Source organism: Mytilus edulis, unplaced genomic scaffold (genome assembly GCF_963676685.1).
Source record: "Mytilus edulis unplaced genomic scaffold, xbMytEdul2.2 SCAFFOLD_1042, whole genome shotgun sequence".
Classification (NCBI taxonomy): Eukaryota; Metazoa; Mollusca; class Bivalvia; order Mytilida; family Mytilidae; genus Mytilus; species Mytilus edulis.
The window spans coordinates 21,249-28,612 of record NW_027269084.1 but is presented as its reverse complement, the minus strand read 5'-3'; the positions used below and the strand labels follow the sequence as shown (position 1 = coordinate 28,612).

General features: G+C 35.0%; 6 non-coding genes across 6 annotated transcripts; all 6 read left to right on the top strand.

The window, feature by feature from the left end:
* The first annotated feature begins 2,451 nt into the window (after nt 1-2,451).
* On the top strand, nt 2,452-2,525 carry Trnat-agu (transfer RNA threonine (anticodon AGU)). Its single transcript has one exon. It is a non-coding gene; the product is annotated as a tRNA-Thr (tRNA).
* An 890-nt stretch (nt 2,526-3,415) lies between these two features.
* Nucleotides 3,416-3,489, top strand: Trnat-agu (transfer RNA threonine (anticodon AGU)). Its single transcript has one exon. It is a non-coding gene; the product is annotated as a tRNA-Thr (tRNA).
* An 890-nt stretch (nt 3,490-4,379) lies between these two features.
* Nucleotides 4,380-4,453, top strand: Trnat-agu (transfer RNA threonine (anticodon AGU)). Its single transcript has one exon. It is a non-coding gene; the product is annotated as a tRNA-Thr (tRNA).
* An 887-nt stretch (nt 4,454-5,340) lies between these two features.
* Nucleotides 5,341-5,413, top strand: Trnat-agu (transfer RNA threonine (anticodon AGU)). Its single transcript has one exon. It is a non-coding gene; the product is annotated as a tRNA-Thr (tRNA).
* An 844-nt stretch (nt 5,414-6,257) lies between these two features.
* Trnat-agu (transfer RNA threonine (anticodon AGU)) lies at nt 6,258-6,331 on the top strand. The gene has a single exon. It is a non-coding gene; the product is annotated as a tRNA-Thr (tRNA).
* Nucleotides 6,332-7,220: 889 nt separating this feature from the next.
* Trnat-agu (transfer RNA threonine (anticodon AGU)) lies at nt 7,221-7,294 on the top strand. Its single transcript has one exon. It is a non-coding gene; the product is annotated as a tRNA-Thr (tRNA).
* Nucleotides 7,295-7,364: the final 70 nt, after the last annotated feature.

The following is a 7,364-nucleotide window of genomic DNA, read 5'->3' as shown; positions in this document are numbered from 1 at the left end:
TAAGTTTAATTACTGACATTTTTGCAAAAATAGTGCCTTTATATGATGTTTTGTGAACTTTTCTTCTTCATGTGAAAATATTGAGGCTCGCAGAAGGGACATTATAATGGAGAAATTACCAAAACCATTAGTTGCACTCATTAACAGTATTGTAGATGAATATGAACAATTTACTTGGAATTCGAATTACCTAGGTGATAAAATGCGAATTTCGTTGATTTGGACCAGAGGTGAATTGGTGAATGTAAACAAAAGTGTAAAGCATAAGTCGATATCCAACAAAGACAGGGACACTAAACGATTAAAAACGTGGCAAGATAAAATAATAGAGAATACACAAAACGACGACGATCTAGACACTAGTGATATAGAAAGCGATAGTTCGGAGGAAGATATGAGTGAATCGTGTGATGAAAATCAGCAAATTGACAAGGTAGATCTCCCGCTAGTAGCCCCCGAGAAGGTACACATTAAACCTGTAACGAAAATTACTCAGCCGGTACGAGTATCTATAAACAGGTCGATCAATAACAACAATGAATCGCCACCTGGAAAAAGAGTGTGTCGTAGTTCGATATGTGGAACGAGTGCGGAAATTAAAAAACAAAGTGTACACACAAATATAAAGGAATGTGAACGTGTAGAAATAGATGACGAAATAAAAACAGTCGCATCCAAATCGATAATAACCGGGAACAGTCCGTGTAACGATAGCCATTATCAGAAAATAGTGTTTAATAGACGACCAGAAGGCGATCTAGTATTAGGAAAAATTAAAAAGAGAGATACAATAGTTATTTGTAATGTAACAAAGCAGAAAATAAATCATCTGAATCTTGATACGAACAAATCAGGTTATGAAGACACAATGTTTTATATTAATAGATTTAGAGATTTGAGAAAAACGGACGATGAAGATATTAGTAGTTATGTTTTTCATGTTCCGAAATTAGAAAGATACGCGGAAGTTAACAAACTTTGTCCGTGGTGTTTTGTGGAATGAACTGTTATTTGGAAAAAACAAGATCCGTTTCGTGCGTGAATTAACTCTTTAATTATATTGTTTATTATGTATCAAAACTTAGGTTTGGAAACCAACCTATTTTTGTTAGGACTTAAAAATATTATTTGAAATAACATTTGCGTATGCTAACATTTTGTGTTTTTTTTTTCTTGTAATAGTTCAAAGGCTATTTTATTGTTTTATATATAAAAATGAAAATATAAAAAAAAAAAAGAAAGTATATTTATACAATTAGTTTATCATAGGATAGACTGATTAAAAAAGTTACATTGATATAATCAGTTTAATATAGGACATTTTGATAACTTAGAGAAAATGAGCGATTTGTAGACTTAGAGAAAATGAGAGATTTGTTGTTTGTTTTTTTTTGTTTTTTTTCAGGGAAAAATGACAATAATTGATATAAATGTTTTATATATGTGTAATTGTAATCTGTGATATGTATATAGAAGTGAGATTATAATAAAGATAAAAAAAAAAAAAAAAGAGCGCCAGTCTAGTAAACTGGAGGTCGAGAGTTCGACTCTCTCTGAAGGCTACTTTTTTGCTGTCATTTTCAGTTAGTTAGCCTCATATACACTTACTCTTAATTCATCCCCCTATTCCTGACAACATTGAGAACTGTAATAAAGTACATCTCGATTAGTTACACTGGTTTGTAAGCCTACAAAGCAATCATTTGAATGGTTAAAACACTATTCATTGGAACTGCTTTATTTGAAAATAAAATTGTCGAATAACGGATAACAAGAAGTCGAACATGAATAATGTCTACCGAAGGTTCGGCCCGGGGATACTAAAGGTGAACAAAGTTATATCGCCTGAGGTTATTGTCACTTGAAAATCTACGGGCAAATTCAGAAATGTGAATTTAACGTTTGATCTTGCTTATAGCACAGGTCAAAAACATTTGAGTTCAATGAGAAAAATATTGCTCTCAAATTCAAAAACCCATTGTGAGATTCGAACTGCGGTCCTCGGTATTCCCTGTCTGGCCGTCAACCGACTGAGATATGGCGACAGAATAGTTTCAGACATCAGAATTGTATACTTATATCTAGCCGTAACATTCGACCGTCAAAAGACATGCAAGTGCTTCGTTTTGGTTATTTAGCTTCATGACAAATTGCAGGTAATTGGAAATTCTGTTTTGTAAATTCATCAATCAATATACATATATATATATTCCGAGAGACAGAAATAGTAAATATGATGAAATAACACAATGGGAAGAAAAATCGATGTATCAACATTAAATCGACCGTTTCGTCTCATTCTTAGGTAAAATGAAGCAGAAGCAACTACATAATGTCTAGAATGCAATTTTTTCTCTGTCTATTAGTGTGCACCTGTATATACTTGCCCATAGATCACGGAAGAGTAAGTCTAGATATAAATATTGAATATTTCAAATCATTTATCATGGAGCCTTCATAGCTCAGTTGGTTAGAGCGCCAGTCTAGTAAACTGGAGGTCGAGAGTTCGACTCTCTCTGAAGGCTACTTTTTTGCTGTCATTTTCAGTTAGTTAGCCTCATATACACTTACTCTTAATTCATCCCCCTATTCCTGACAACATTGAGAACTGTAATAAAGTACATCTCGATTAGTTACACTGGTTTGTAAGCCTACAAAGCAATCATTTGAATGGTTAAAACACTATTCATTGGAACTGCTTTATTTGAAAATAAAATTGTCGAATAACGGATAACAAGAAGTCGAACATGAATAATGTCTACCGAAGGTTCGGCCCGGGGATACTAAAGGTGAACAAAGTTATATCGCCTGAGGTTATTGTCACTTGAAAATCTACGGGCAAATTCAGAAATGTGAATTTAACGTTTGATCTTGCTTATAGCACAGGTCAAAAACATTTGAGTTCAATGAGAAAAATATTGCTCTCAAATTCAAAAACCCATTGTGAGATTCGAACTGCGGTCCTCGGTATTCCCTGTCTGGCCGTCAACCGACTGAGCTATGGCGACAGAATAGTTTCAGACATCAGAATTGTATACTTATATCTAGCCGTAACATTCGACCGTCAAAAGACATGCAAGTGCTTCGTTTTGGTTATTTAGCTTCATGACAAATTGCAGGTAATTGGAAATTCTGTTTTGTAAATTCATCAATCAATATACATATATATATATTCCGAGAGACAGAAATAGTAAATATGATTGAAATAACACAATGGGAAGAAAAATCGATGTATCAACATTAAATCGACCGTTTCGTCTCATTCTTAGGTAAAATGAAGCAGAAGCAACTACATAATGTCTAGAATGCAATTTTTTCTCTGTCTATTAGTGTGCACCTGTATATACTTGCCCATAGATCACGGAAGAGTAAGTCTAGATATAAATATTGAATATTTCAAATCATTTATCATGGAGCCTTCATAGCTCAGTTGGTTAGAGCGCCAGTCTAGTAAACTGGAGGTCGAGAGTTCGACTCTCTCTGAAGGCTACTTTTTTGCTGTCATTTTCAGTTAGTTAGCCTCATATACACTTACTCTTAATTCATCCCCCTATTCCTGACAACATTGAGAACTGTAATAAAGTACATCTCGATTAGTTACACTGGTTTGTAAGCCTACAAAGCAATCATTTGAATGGTTAAAACACTATTCATTGGAACTGCTTTATTTGAAAATAAAATTGTCGAATAACGGATAACAAGAAGTCGAACATGAATAATGTCTACCGAAGGTTCGGCCCGGGGATACTAAAGGTGAACAAAGTTATATCGCCTGAGGTTATTGTCACTTGAAAATCTACGGGCAAATTCAGAAATGTGAATTTAACGTTTGATCTTGCTTATAGCACAGGTCAAAAACATTTGAGTTCAATGAGAAAAATATTGCTCTCAAATTCAAAAAACCCATTGTGAGATTCGAACTGCGGTCCTCGGTATTCCCTGTCTGGCCGTCAACCGACTGAGCTATGGCGACAGAATAGTTTCAGACATCAGAATTGTATACTTATATCTAGCCGTAACATTCGACCGTCAAAAGACATGCAAGTGCTTCGTTTTGGTTATTTAGCTTCATGACAAATTGCAGGTAATTGGAAATTCTGTTTTGTAAATTCATCAATCAATATACATATATATATATTCCGAGAGACAGAAATAGTAAATATGATGAAATAACACAATGGGAAGAAAAATCGATGTATCAACATTAAATCGACCGTTTCGTCTCATTCTTAGGTAAAATGAAGCAGAAGCAACTACATAATGTCTAGAATGCAATTTTTTCTCTGTCTATTAGTGTGCACCTGTATATACTTGCCCATAGATCACGGAAGAGTAAGTCTAGATATAAATATTGAATATTTCAAATCATTTATCATGGAGCCTTCATAGCTCAGTTGGTTAGAGCGCCAGTCTAGTAAACTGGAGGTCGAGAGTTCGACTCTCTCTGAAGGCTACTTTTTTGCTGTCATTTTCAGTTAGTTAGCCTCATATACACTTACTCTTAATTCATCCCCCTATTCCTGACAACATTGAGAACTGTAATAAAGTACATCTCGATTAGTTACACTGGTTTGTAAGCCTACAAAGCAATCATTTGAATGGTTAAAACACTATTCATTGGAACTGCTTTATTTGAAAATAAAATTGTCGAATAACGGATAACAAGAAGTCGAACATGAATAATGTCTACCGAAGGTTCGGCCGGGGATACTAAAGGTGAACAAAGTTATATCGCTGAGGTTATTGTCACTTGAAAATCTACGGGCAAATTCAGAAATGTGAATTTAACGTTTGATCTTGCTTATAGCACAGGTCAAAAACATTTGAGTTCAATGAGAAAAATATTGCTCTCAAATTCAAAAACCCATTGTGAGATTCGAACTGCGGTCCTCGGTATTCCCTGTCTGGCCGTCAACCGACTGAGCTATGGCGACAGAATAGTTTCAGACATCAGAATTGTATACTTATATCTAGCCGTAACATTCGACCGTCAAAAGACATGCAAGTGCTTCGTTTTGGTTATTTAGCTTCATGACAAATTGCAGGTAATTGGAAATTCTGTTTTGTAAATTCATCAATCAATATACATATATATATATTCCGAGAGACAGAAATAGTAAATATGATGAAATAACACAATGGGAAGAAAAATCGATGTATCAACATTAAATCGACCGTTTCGTCTCATTCTTAGGTAAAATGAAGCAGAAGCAACTACATAATGTCTAGAATGCAATTTTTTCTCTGTCTATTAGTGTGCACCTGTATATACTTGCCCATAGATCACGGAAGAGTAAGTCTAGATATAAATATTGAATATTTCAAATCATTTATCATGGAGCCTTCATAGCTCAGTGGTTAGAGCGCCAGTCTAGTAAACTGGAGGTCGAGAGTTCGACTCTCTCTGAAGGCTACTTTTTTGCTGTCATTTTCAGTTAGTTAGCCTCATATACACTTACTCTTAATTCATCCCCCTATTCCTGACAACATTGAGAACTGTAATAAAGTACATCTCGATTAGTTACACTGGTTTGTAAGCCTACAAAGCAATCATTTGAATGGTTAAAACACTATTCATTGGAACTGCTTTATTTGAAAATAAAATTGAAGGTTCGGCCCGGGGATACTAAAGGTGAACAAAGTTATATCGCCTGAGGTTATTGTCACTTGAAAATCTACGGGCAAATTCAGAAATGTGAATTTAACGTTTGATCTTGCTTATAGCACAGGTCAAAAACATTTGAGTTCAATGAGAAAAATATTGCTCTCAAATTCAAAAACCCATTGTGAGATTCGAACTGCGGTCCTCGGTATTCCCTGTCTGGCCGTCAACCGACTGAGCTATGGCGACAGAATAGTTTCAGACATCAGAATTGTATACTTATATCTAGCCGTAACATTCGACCGTCAAAAGACATGCAAGTGCTTCGTTTTGGTTATTTAGCTTCATGACAAATTGCAGGTAATTGGAAATTCTGTTTTGTAAATTCATCAATCAATATACATATATATATATTCCGAGAGACAGAAATAGTAAATATGATGAAATAACACAATGGGAAGAAAAATCGATGTATCAACATTAAATCGACCGTTTCGTCTCATTCTTAGGTAAAATGAAGCAGAAGCAACTACATAATGTCTAGAATGCAATTTTTTCTCTGTCTATTAGTGTGCACCTGTATATACTTGCCCATAGATCACGGAAGAGTAAGTCTAGATATAAATATTGAATATTTCAAATCATTTATCATGGAGCCTTCATAGCTCAGTTGGTTAGAGCGCCAGTCTAGTAAACTGGAGGTCGAGAGTTCGACTCTCTCTGAAGGCTACTTTTTTGCTGTCATTTTCAGTTAGTTAGCCTCATATACACTTACTCTTAATTCATCCCCCTATTCCTGACAACATTGAGAACTGTAATAAAGTACATCTCGATTAGTTACACTGGTTTGTAAGCCTACAAAGCAATCATTTGAATGGTTAAAACACTATTCATTGGAACTGCTTTATTTGAAAATAAAATTGTCGAATAACGGATAACAAGAAGTCGAACATGAATAATGTCTACCGAAGGTTCGGCCCGGGGATACTAAAGGTGAACAAAGTTATATCGCCTGAGGTTATTGTCACTTGAAAATCTACGGGCAAATTCAGAAATGTGAATTTAACGTTTGATCTTGCTTATAGCACAGGTCAAAAACATTTGAGTTCAATGAGAAAAATATTGCTCTCAAATTCAAAAACCCATTGTGAGATTCGAACTGCGGTCCTCGGTATTCCCTGTCTGGCCGTCAACCGACTGAGCTATGGCGACAGAATAGTTTCAGACATCAGAATTGTATACTTATATCTAGCCGTAACATTCGACCGTCAAAAGACATGCAAGTGCTTCGTTTTGGTTATTTAGCTTCATGACAAATTGCAGGTAATTGGAAATTCTGTTTTGTAAATTCATCAATCAATATACATATATATATATTCCGAGAGACAGAAATAGTAAATATGATGAAATAACACAATGGGAAGAAAAATCGATGTATCAACATTAAATCGACCGTTTCGTCTCATTCTTAGGTAAAATGAAGCAGAAGCAACTACATAATGTCTAGAATGCAATTTTTTCTCTGTCTATTAGTGTGCACCTGTATATACTTGCCCATAGATCACGGAAGAGTAAGTCTAGATATAAATATTGAATATTTCAAATCATTTATCATGGAGCCTTCATAGCTCAGTTGGTTAGAGCGCCAGTCTAGTAAACTGGAGGTCGAGAGTTCGACTCTCTCTGAAGGCTACTTTTTTGCTGTCATTTTCAGTTAGTTAGCCTCATATACACTTACTCTTAATTCATCCCCCTATTCCTG